Here is a 13244-nt window from a genome sequence, read left to right on the forward strand (position 1 = left end):
TGAAATTGTATCCGCCCATCTAAACACAAAATCAGGGAGAAAGTCATCAGTCTTTAGTTAAGCAAAGCGTCTAAAGACTGACTTGTGAGTCTAATTATTAGCTGACAAGGCTAGTGTCAGTCGTGGAGTTGATGCAGAGGGACAGGATAATGCCAGTCACAGGAGTGAGGAGGAGGAAGAGACAGATGAGGAGGGACAGGAGAAGGAGGAGGAGGAGGAGATGGAAGAGGAGGAAGAGGAGGAGGAGAAGGAGGAAAGTGGAGCAGGAACCACCAAAAAAACAGTGCCAGGTACAGGTGCAGTGTGCAGGACTGGGTTGGCAATAGGTCTTTGCATAGAATTATATTATATTATATTCAATACACTCTACTGACTGACTAATCTGTGTGTGTTGTGTTTAATATCATTAGAATGTTTTTATACTGCAAATAAAGTATTCATGTTAAAATTACGGTTCCACTTGTGTCCGTCGTGCGATCGGAAAAAAGGCCTCTCCAAATCAAGTTCCCCGGCTGAATTTCAACCCCAGCCCGCCCCTCCCTCTAAGTTTGAATCAACATGGCAGCGCAACCAATACTTGCAGCAGCCTCTGCGTACACCGGCGAAGTAAACACGGTGCAACAAGAAGTAAATTCTTCAGTACAGTGGCGAGTTTCTAACAGACATTAGAAACTGCTGCAGAGATCTAACGCTACAACCGAGAGAGCTCAGGATGTGTAGCAAGCTTGGCCTGCTATGTCGAGCTAGCCCTGAGATGACCGTGGTTTCGCCTGGAGCTGTCCCGACGGGGAGACCCTGGCAACGTGGAGGGGTTAGCTCTAGGCTAAGAGCTAACCCTATCAAACTAGCTGTTCCCAGAGTCCTTCTGGCGAACGTCCGCTCACTGGACACAAAAATAGATTACATCCGACTGTGGAGATCCACCCACCGAGGAGTGAGGGACTGCTGGTAACATATCAGACTCCGGTGTTGAGCTAGCGGGGCTCACACTACACAGAGCAGACAGACAGACTGCATCATCTGGTAAGCTCTGTGGTGCCAGTCTGGTAATGTACACAAACAATTCATGGGGCTGTGATATGAAGAGGATCTCCCAGTTCTGCTCTCAGGATGTGGAGTTTTTGACTATGAAATGTCGACCCTTTTCATCTTACTATTGCACTATATGTTCTTTCTTATATGTTGCACAAATTGTTTTTATATGTTATGTTTCTTTTTGCTTGGGGTATGCGAAATGTCATTTCGTTTTTGTGCTGTGCATAAAAATGACAAATAAAGAAGCTCAGGTCAGAACGTTATATATGACAACACAGCATCCAGTTGCTAATGGCTAACGTTAGCCTACTGTAGCGTAGCCTCTGAAACATTAACGTTATCTTCCTTGTGCGTTTCCACTTACTAGTAACATTAACGCTACTATCTAACGTTAGCACTGTAACCTTATTCTAAAGCTCATCAGTCATCACTGACTCCGGTTGAGTTTTAAAACTCCAGGGTTGCGTTTGACTGTCTTGGTTGTAACGTTTCACTCGCTCTCCTCTTCCGTGTATCTAACGTTACGTTGCCAACGCCTACGTCTGTAGACGAGTCCCACTCACTTTTTAGGTCCAATAATATTGGACCCACCCACTTTTACCATCATTTTCTGCACCCCTCAGTTTAAGTTTGATGTACTGAAATTAGGGCTGGGCAATTAACCGAAAATATACCAAAACCAACATTCAGACCCTCTAACCGACGTAATCTTACTCATGTCAGCGATTCAGCGATTTCGGGACTGGTGATTTCAGCACTTTCCCCGTGCTGTCCCCTTGAAAAAAAAAAAAAAAAAAAACTATGCTGTGTAAGTCACGTGATTCTGCCCCCTCCATCTAGTCTGCATTCACTCAAAGCGAGACTGACGCTGCCTACATGGAGGAGACGAGCACAAACACTGAGCTAACAAATCAACTCGAGCAGCTTGTACCCAAACACAGGGTTTTAGACAAAGGCGGGCCGCCTGGGTGATTTTGGCCGTCGCCTTGGTTAAAGCCTGTGTGTGTGCATGGAGGGCATTCAGATGTAGCATCTTTTGCGCGCACAAACCCATTACTTTCGATGTAGACGCGCGTCATGCGCGCTCACAACCCAAAGCGACACCGTAGCGGCGCACATTCAGTGTGACGAGCTTGTTTTTCCACGCTTCTCCCTCCGGTGTTGTGTCAGTTATGTCTGTTGCTGTCACAGGCGTTTACAAATGCCACACAATATGCAAAGGATTCAAGAATAATAGTCGAGCATATTTAACCCCCCAAAAGATTAAAAAAAAAAAGAAAATAATAATATAATCATTCATTTATTGTAATGGAGGTAAAAGCTTCAATAAATCATGATATTGATTTTAAGTAATATCGCCAAGCCCTAACTGAATTATTGAGTGACTCAGCTAATCAACAGCATGTAGGCTACAATTTATTTAGTAATTGTTTCCCTTGGACCCCCCTGCAGTCTACACTTGGTCAGTGTGTATCAGTTTCTGTATGTTTTAATATTTGCATAAAATTACAAAATGTACTTATATTTATTTTATTTGGTATATGTTTTACACTTGTGCAGGAAATATGAATAATTAAATATACATACAATTTGATTCGATATTTCTTCTCTTGCTATAGCCAGATAATAAAAGTATCAAACCACCCGTAAAAATGCACTAGAATACAGGAAATGGCATCTTTCAGCTTCAAAATTTTGTGGGGGAGGGCCCCCAGAAACCTTCAGAAGTCTGGATCAGAATAGGCGAGCACAAAGAAAATTAGCAATAGCATGGGATGGGCGAGCTGCCAATGTCTGAGGTGCCAAACAGCTTTAGAGATACACAGATTTGTAACTTGAGAGTGCTTTATTCAGTGTTTTTAGCGTTTTGAGTCACCTGGTCCGTTTGCTTTAGAGAGTGGGAAACCTCTGTGGATAATGCTGCTCCCAGTAAAAACCTGCTGAACACCTAACACTGAAGGATTCTAGCCAGGAGAAGTTTAAGCTGGCTGTGGTCTGCAGTTCACCACTAGATGCCACCAAATCTCTCTAAATCTTACTTCGCCTTTAAATCATTGATATGATGTAAATGAAACTGGAAGAATGCAAGTCCTTAAAATGGCCTGACATATGAGCTACCTATCACTGTTGGAACTTAAGAAACGCTCCACCTGTGGTTCTACAGCATCGTTACAGAATAGAGCTTCTTCTCTCACAAAAGATCTTTGGCTGAGTATAAACACCCGTATTCACAAAGCACCATAATTAAACAACAGTGAAGTTTAATTTTGGCCTGTTATCAAGTAACTCACAGAATTAATGTTAATTTACGACAGCTATGATCTGCTGCCGCAAACAATTGTCACTTGCACCTGTGAAAGTGACAGTCGGTGCCGGCTAAAAATGAGAAGCTGCTTTACTTGGATGTTTTGTACACTGCTCTCTGCTAATGAGAAAGAGAGAGGGGGGAGATAACAGAGCCTAGCAAAACTGAGTATTCTGCCAACCTCACTGTCAGAACTCAAAGTCACTCACCACCCAAATAAGTTTTCATACCCCTGCACTCTAATTTTGCATATGCAGTGAAATGTTGACACTATAGGCTACAAAAGAGAGCAATGCTTCAGAACTAGCAGGCTGAGGCGGACACAGTAAGGTGAAGAAAGGATCAGAATTGGATCAGCTTTTTTATAGCTGGTACCAATGCATTAAAATATGCCTGGATATGCCCCGAATGGCTCAGGACATCTCTACTAGTTATGTTTGCTTAGCTCTGATTGGAAAGCTGCTGTTCAGGGGAGCGGTTTAGTCAAAGGTCAATTCACAAATGCTCTTAAGAAATCCAAGTGGTTCCTGAAAAAGGTCCAAGTGATTATTTCAACAAGGACAGACACATCAGAGACTGAAAATATGCCATTTTATGTATGGAACAGTCTCTTCAATCATAGTGTAGCATTGCTGCACAAAATCAATACACATAATTACTCTGGCACCATGATGACAGAGCCAAGGACTGCTTAGATCGAGAGTAATATTGTGCCTTTATAATCGGAGTTTCATGAGATTGACTAAACAGATCATGATTGTCTGAACAATGGCATGGCATTTGTATTGTACTGAGACAATGCGATAAGAAGCTAAGTCAATGAAAGCCGTGTAAGAGGGCTCCTCCTGTGATCACAGAGCTATTATTACAATGTGTGTATGTATTGATTCTGTCAGTCACAGCAAGCTGTGGTTAATCAATGAACAACAGCATATCAAAATAATGGTTTTGCTTTCAGTCCATTCACCTAAAATGTTAAGATACACGTCTCTTGGCATATTGGCATATGGGAATTGCATTGCTCCTTGTGTCATGGGGCAAAGACAGACATGCATTTTATCTCTATCTCTAATGTTTTCACTCCATTTAGCCATATGTGGCACACATGCTGCCTCTTCCTTGTTGTCGACAGATATAGAGTACCTTTTCTGGAATTTAAAGCAGACTCTTTTTGAAGCCCATATTGGATGTGACACATTTGGAAACACTCTCTTCACAGGGTTTTTTGTGAACACAAAATCAACATCTTAGAACTGTCATTTTAAAAGAGCGCGACCCTATTGTCAGCCCCGCTCTGTTCTCATCTACACCTGTGTTTTTACTTTCTCTATTCCCTACATCTATTCATTTCCCCATTATTCCATCTGTCCTCCCATTTTCTCTCATCCTCTTCCCGTTCTCTTCCTTCCCATGCCATTCATTACTGTTCCCGCTGACGCATACCTGGTGGCAGTCTCTCATCCTTTATTCCACTGGGAAAAAGGTAAAGCAACAAAGCACAGCATGGTGAGCACTGTGTTTCTCTGTGTGTGCTCATTCGTTCACATTTAATCATCCACAATGGCAGTGACCATCATTCCCAATTTTCTCAGTCACTGAGCTGACAGCACAGGGATAGTAAAGCTGTAGCTTTATGCATGCTGATAAAAAATATTACAAGACAACAATGCCTTTCACTGTTTCATGTCTTACTTCTCCAGCTGTAGTTTCATTGTACTTGAACAGAAAATTCATTTTCCTGTGAGGGTTTGAATAACAGAAATAAATAAATCCCAAAGCAACACTTGAGCTGCTGAACTATATGGGAACCGGATTTTGCAGCACCACACTCTACAGTACACTGTGCAATAGTTCACACAGACACATTGCTAATTAATTGCTTTCTATGTGTTCGATGATGAAATGAAAAAACACTTTTTTTAGTTTAGTTTCTACAAGACTTGTTTGAGGAACATGGTGAAGTAGTTTTGTAATTCTTTCACAATGTTTAATTGGATTTCAAATAAGCACTGGGTTAAGTTGTCTGGATGGTAGAGAGGTCAAAGTGCTTCTTGGCTGGGTACCTTTTTGGCTGTGTTTGTGGGAGGGAAGGATTTGTTGCTATTTATTTTTCGCCTTGCTAACAGCATGGCTCTTGGGATGGCAACGTCAGATGGCTGGTCCACGACTTTGATTCTGACTAAAATATCTCAACTATAAAATGGATTTCCAAGGAATTTTGTACAGACATTCATAGCACCCAGGGGATGAATCCTACAGACACGGGTGACCCCCTGCCTTGTCCTCAATCCACCATGAGGTTGACATTTGTGGTTTTTGGTGAAATGTCTCATCAGCTATTCATAGGATTTATATGAAATTTGGTACACACATTCAAGCCTCTCTCAAGATAGATTGGAATCATTCTGGTTTTTTTCCACTGACGATTAAACTAGTACCAAGATAAGGTTAAATTTTCAATTGTGCAATTCTGGGATTTTTGACCAAATATCTGCAAACTGACAACCCTGTCAGCCCAAGCTGTGATTTGTGTTTATTTAAAAAAACATGAAAAGAATAGAACAGCTTGTAATGAGCAAAGGAGACACTATTAACAGTTAACTCGGACCTACATGACTTTCAGCTATTGTGTTACTGGAAAAAAAGAAACATTAAAAAGTATTGTGACAATTCTTTTTTTTCCACCATCACCTTTAATTTATTTTGACAGAAACAGCAGTTAAGCATTAACTGCTGAAAAAAAATCACACGTGCAAATAATAACTTAACGTTATTCTTTCTGTTTAGTTTATTAAAATACCATGAGTGAGGGTTGACAAGAGATAACATGTACTTTCAAAAATGTTGGAAAACTTCTCTTTTAGTCCTTAGCAACTTATGTATCTTAACGTTTCTGACATCTTGAACATCACATGGAGTTGTTGGCAAAGATTACACTATGAGTCGGGTTTGCTGTAACCACTAGAATGGCGTCAAATACAGCTACGTTTTCATTTTGTAACGATACTTTTAATCTCAGTCTGCAACACAAAGGAAAGAGAAAAAAAAAAACCCATGATATTCATATTTATCACTTACAATCACCAACACTCATTGAATGTACTAATAAAAGTGTAAAAGGAGATTGGATGCATTCCATCACAAGCTTCATTTTGTGATTCAGCCTCAGCATTGTTAGGCAGCCAGCATCTGAATGAGTCATCATTATCAGCAAGTAGAGAGCAACCGGTCCCACAGTAATCACACAGGCTTTCCTGCTGGTTGGAATTGCTAATGTAGTTTCAGGTGCCTGATTTACAGCCCTCCCTCCGTATGATAAAGCCTTCCCCTAATGTTATGCTATTCCAGACTCCTGGGATTGTATTAAGTGTTGAGAATGTCAAATGGCAGTGCAAATGCCCATAACTAAAGCTAATTAGTAAGGCCATTTATTGCTACTAGATGTGTGTGTGTGTGTGTGTGTGTGTGTGTGTGTGTGTCCTTGATTGCACTAAATTGAAATTTGGACGCATGCGACCTTGGTTTAGAATACACACCTTTTTGTAGTCTGTTAGTATGATTTGCTGTAAGGGTTTATGTGAAAGAATATAAATACTGCACTTGCGTGTTTCTGCTCACTCACAGGGACAAAGACATTGACCATGGAACTTGGTCTGAATGGAGCAATGATTAGATCGCCCTTTTCTCTGTCCTCTTCTGCTGTCGCGGAGCAGCCATTTGAATGGGGGTCATGGTGATGTCGACTGCACGTCTAAGCTGCAAAAAGTAAAATGGTCATGTCAAGGGTACTTAGTGCACACTTTTTCTGGTATCACTATGCATGAGGCAAACAACCTGATATTGACACAATGTGGCATAACTTTCCTTCTGACCGCTCCCCCTTGACCATCAATCACCAAGACGGCCCATTCATCAAGTAGCCCCGTCGGTCCAGCCCCCTTGTGACACACAAACGTTTTTCCAATTTAAAATCTGATATTGATGGAGCACTGCGTTCTGCTGCAGCCTCTTTGAGCCTCACTGGGGCCAATATCGTTATCCATATGCTCACTCACTCGCCGTGGTCATAATTCAAGACACACCATTTCCATACAGGGTTCACAGAGACATTCCTCTCTGGCTAACTACTGTGAAAGAGAGAGAGAGAGAGAGATAAGCAGTTTTACTTGACATGATGACCATGCCTGTGTAGCTGTTCATTGCCTTTGTAGTCTTGTGGAATATTACTCCCACCATTGTTATCAGTTTGTGTTTACCTAGTTTGCACTGCTCCCAGTTCCCAAGAAAGTCCTTCCATAGGCCTGCAAGTCCAACATACCCAATATATCCTTTCATTATCCGGCTTCACTAAGCTTTACCACTGCAACCATTATCATCAGTCAGCTGTTTTCAGCTTAAAACTCAATAAGCCCACAACACACAAAGCCTAGTCTCACTCCCATGATGTCAAAAAACGTTGCTTGAGCAGTGGCCCTCGGCATCAGATATGGACGTGCAATGCACCTCGTAGCGCCTGTATGAGACCAAAAAGAGACAGCTCTCAGTTAAAACAGTGAGCAACCTATTGCTGAAGGCATTTCTGGAGAAAGCTCAGCTGACCCAAGCAACCACCAGGACACAAGGGCTTACATAAAAGGCTAGAATCTCAACATGTCATTCGGTGAGTCAAACTTTTTTTCAGATTCTTAGTTGTACTTCAGAAATCATAATCTATTTCAAGATGACACAGAGTTATATACTTTAAAAATTGTGATGTGGCCTGCACACGTTTGTAAAAAATAAATAAGGTGGGGAACTTCACTTGCTAAATTTAACACCCTGCAACCTCGTGAGGACATTACCTTTCGGGTTTGTTGCACCTAATACTTTATTCTGCTTAACTTAGACCTGCTGTCCTCATTGATGGACACTTTTTATGCAATCTAGTGGTAGCAAAAGCACAATATACTAATCTGGTAAATAAAGACAAGATGGTGGCCATCTCTGCCAAGTCCTTCAACAGCTGATGCTGACATTTTTTGGTTGAATTTTATTTATTTGTGCTTGTTATACCATTTATAGTTTCATGTGGCATATTGATTTGACATTTTGGTAATTGTAACAAGCTATGATGCTGTTCAGAAAGTTCTCATTTTGAGGACACTTAGACTTTATTATTGCATTATTGCAGCATTTCACACAGGCCGAAAAAAAGGACATCCATCCCCTGGAGTATGGAGCAAGACAACTTTATATAGGGTTACAAAACAAACAAATCAGGAGACTTTTAGATTTGTGGCTTTGTTTGCAATAAAATGTTCAGGCATTGACATAAACAGTTTTATACTTTCTTACACACTGGTGACTATTAGAAATAAACCCATATTCGCCATATGCATATATACTTATTGCTCAGAGCATACTTGCCAACATTGGGTTGTGAAAAATAGGGAGATTTTTTTCATCGGTGTATTGGCCCAAGGAACAAGGTTCCTTCGCAGGGTGTGCATATAACTGTCGTCATTTCTTGTCTTGTATTTTAAACCTGATGAAGGAAACTTGTTCTGAAAATGTTGTTTCTTTGATATTTAATAAATGATTCTGTTTACCAGTGAGGACAATGAAAAAATTAGCAGTTTTAATTGTTGAAATGAGTACCAGAAGGCTAAATAATAAGGTGGCTACACTGCAATGCATTTAGTATGCAGTATTTATTGCACATCAAATTAAAAAGTGTGTGCCACTGACTGTGCCACCCTCGGAGGAGTGTGTCTCTCTTTCTCTATCCATCTCTGTCTGGGTGCTGAACTGAGCGGAAGACAGAAACCAGCGAGTGACTTCTTCTTCTTCTTCTTCTTCTTCTTCTTTTCTGGCAGTATCAACGCTACTTGGCGTATCACTGCCTCCAGCGAGTGACTGAGTCACGTCACCGGCTTGCCTCACGCGCAGGCAGGCCAGGGTTGCCAGATACTGCAACAAATATCCCCCACAATATTACTTGTTTCCTTCACTGTAAAATCGGGAGATTAGCGGGAGAAATTACTGACCTAGAGCATCGCAGGAGATAGGGTTAAAAATCGGGAGTCTCCAGCGTGAATCGGGAGAGTTGGCAAGTATGTCAAGTCAATACTTAGTATGTTTTTTTATACTTAGCAGGTTCTACTTATCCCAAACAGCATAGAGAAATTCAAAATGCATACAAAACAAAAGATCTGGTCTCAATTAAACTGTCTAATCTTCTTCATTGTTTACCGGTTACTGATGGTGTAATCTGTCCATCGGAGCCTTCTGCCAAAACAGACCTCAATATAGTTGTAATTACTCTTAATGCTTAACAGATTTATCATAATGGGTTAGAGTAGAACACAAAAAAATGTTAATTTTCATTACAGGAGGATGATGAAGACACCTTATCAGCTGTCACAGAGATGGGAGATACTGAGAGGCCTATTGAGGCTTAGACCTTAAAAATGACATCTAGCAGTTAATGATTGTACCATTATAAAACTCGTCTTTTTCCTTAACAGAGCTGCTGGAAATTGCAATAATGGAAGAGGCTCCATCTACCGTCACAGAGCAACTTTCTCTCAGTATGATGTTGTTAAGCACTGGACCATGACTCACAATGAAACTAGTACAAGTAGACCTGGCACTGTGGAATTCATTGTTATTTTTGTATTCCTATAGCTCCCTCCTAAACAGCTGTACATGTTGTACTAAGAGAAATAAATTGAAAAATCTAACTTAAGAATGGACCACATACTGTAAGGCTGCGGATGTAAAAGGAAAAATAGAAATACAGCTGCTAGAACGACCCTGAGCCTATGAAGGCACTGGAATCGGGCCTTGAGCATCCCAAAGGGCATCTCTACCCTGGCTCAAGTCATGCAGTGAGCTAAGTTATAACATTGCTCTAGGCCAGACTCAGGATCAGGGTAAGAGGTCAACAAATAGGGCTGGCAGGTGTACCCTTTGTCTCTGAGCAGGTAATCATTGAACTCTCCTATGATAAAAAGGGTGCAGTTTAAATTTTCAGTCGCAATACAAGGGGACAATTTATTGATTGTAACTGGGTATAATTATACACAGTACATAAACTCACCTCAGGCAAATCTCAATGTAGACTTACAAAAAATTCATGCACAGACTTAGGCTACTTTGCATACACATTGCTGATGATTTGGGCCACAATATGATTAGCTGCCGTAGCTGTTTTATGAAGTATCTCTTTTTTGGAATGCCAAAGGCTAAGGACTACCTGCACATTGATGCTGTGGAAAGACTCCCTGTTTAAATAATCTCCTTAATTTACTGAAGAGGCTGTGATAGCAATATGAGTGTCATCTATGCAGTAAATCAACCCTGGAAACCCTGAAAAAGATCACATTAAATTAACTGATTTGTGCTTCAAGTCACAAAGCTTCATACTAAATAAATGATTGCTTTGACTGATACATGCAATTCTGTGGATTTTTTTTGATGAGTCTTGTGCAGGTTTGTGACTTGGGAACACCATAAAAATGTAAATGCTCACTTCAAGAATCACATTTCTGACAGCCCGACAAACTTGCCTTAGAATTATGCTCAGCTTCACCGATGTTATATAGAAAATTTCTGTTGGTTAAAGACAAAAGTGCAGCACAAAAAAAATGTTTGAACCTGAGAGCATGTCCACCATGTGTCATATAAAAGATAGTGAGGTCTGAGAATATTGTTCAGATGTCAGAGAATGACAAAGCTTCAAGCTGGGTCTGATCACCCTTTCCCCATGGAGATGTATGCAAAGTTTGTGCTTCAATATCAACTGGCTCTTTTAGAAAAGGGAACGCCATGTCTTACATGTCCTTCAGTCTGCAGGCTTCAACTAAAGAGGAGGAGAAACTTAGGGCTGGTTCAAGAAAACCTGCCAGCAAGCAGGGTAGCATCACAGGGTATGTTGCTTTACTAACTGACTCAGAATTAAGGTGAATTGGCATTGTGTGACTGAAACCCCCTGTGTTGTGTGCATATTGTGCATATATGTGCATATTTTCTGCATTATTCCACGCCGGTGAGGTTTCAATTTTGTGAAATCCCTGAATGGAAATCAGCCAATGTTTCCAAGTCATACTAATTATATATAGTCTATACTAATTACTACTGAGATTTTGCACTATTACCCAGAATCACAATCATCACATGTTACAGTAAAGGTTGCTATGTTTCTTGCTTCACATGATCAGTAAAATCTCACCTTGAGTTTAAGGTTTGGTGTGAATAACAGGCTTAAATAGATAAATAAATAATGTTGTTGTTTTTTTTATTTTTTATTTTTTTTCTCCGTGGACTGCCCTTGAATTGCAACTGTTGGTAGTTTGACCTCCACACATTTTGTAATTTTAAAATTGGCGAATGATGGCTGCTCGGTATTGATTGTTCTTGACAAGCCCATCCTGCAAATATCATAGTTATACCAGGGATAGGCATTACATAAGCTCCTCTCAGCTCTCATTTCGACTCGTTCCTCTGTGCATGATGACATCAAAGTAAAGAGCACAGTGTCAAGATCAAACAAGCCGGGAAATCAGTAAAGCAACGGAGGAAGTGTTCTGATGTACTTATCGACAAGAGCTTACAAGAGTTTATGAGGGTTATCAGTTAGAAGGAGGTGCTAAGCAGAGTCAGTAGCCTCAGTGTTATCCACCTGCTGGACGTGTCAAATAAATATAGCAGTTATGGAATTGGACCCGTCTTCCTCCCAGGATTTGGATACTGGAAATTGATTAAACATTATGTATTGTATTAGTTACTTAACTGACTGTCCAAGAAACTGCACATGTTCAAGGAAAAGCAAGAGAGAAAGAAGGAGAGAACTTTGGTAACTGCAACTTGGTAGTGATCGAATATATTTCTGTGTATTTCCTTGGTCTATGGTATCTGCTAGGGCCCCGACCCAACAAGCTAATGGTCAGCCGTTGGTCAATGTTTGGCTGTCTGTGAGCATCTGTCACCCTAGTTTTGGTGGTGTATCTTGCACTGTTGGCACTAGTCAGCACTTGGCAGCTGTTTGTTGGTCAATTCAGCATGTTGAAACAGCACTGGAGATGGCGGTGCCTATCTGTGAATGAAAACACTGATTAGCAGTTCAACTCAATGTACTAGAACAGAAATGGATGTGAGGAGAGCAAATAACTAAAATGAAGAGAGGACATGATATAAAAATCAAACTTGTTAAGTAAGATGATTTTTTTTAGCCATTGAGCTCTTTACCAGAAATGGTTTGTAATTATTTGTGTTATAGTTAGATAGTGCATGGTAAATATCCTTTGTTCTTTCAACATTGGGATGTGTTGTTAATGTGCTAACTGGCTAACTAACGCCTTGTAGTGATGTAACATTCGTGAACGAGTCGAGTCTTTGAACCGGCTCTTTGAAGTGAACGAGTGAACCGGCTCTTTAGAGTAAACGAGACAGTTTCTAATTTCTTTGTTTGTCTAGTTTGCATGTTACCCAGCGTGCAGTTCGGACACACTGGAACAAGTCTGAATTTAGACTATAAACTCGTTATTGAGAGCGTTTTGGGCGTGTTTTGGGATAGGGGGAGGTTGTTGGTTATTCTGGTACAAACGGGACATGTTCTGGACTGTTTTGTGAATGTTTGTGTGCACGTGACCGTGACACTTTATTCACGTCATGTTGATGACCCCCTTTGGTTAGAAACAAACGGTAGGAAGCTAACCCACTATCCGCTAGCACTTGCTTGTATTGACAGGCTTGACTTGCTTGTATTGACAGGCTTGTTGATTATAAAGGGCGTTGCTATGGCTACACCAAACTTTATATGTAGAGTCTATTCTGGGTCCACGTCACAATATCCAGATCACATGATGCGATAAATCAGCAATGCAATTCGTCATTGAACCCACTAACACCCCCCCCCCCCCCC

This window comes from Epinephelus moara, chromosome 7, assembly GCF_006386435.1.
Source record: "Epinephelus moara isolate mb chromosome 7, YSFRI_EMoa_1.0, whole genome shotgun sequence".
Lineage (NCBI taxonomy): Eukaryota > Metazoa > Chordata > Actinopteri > Perciformes > Serranidae > Epinephelus > Epinephelus moara.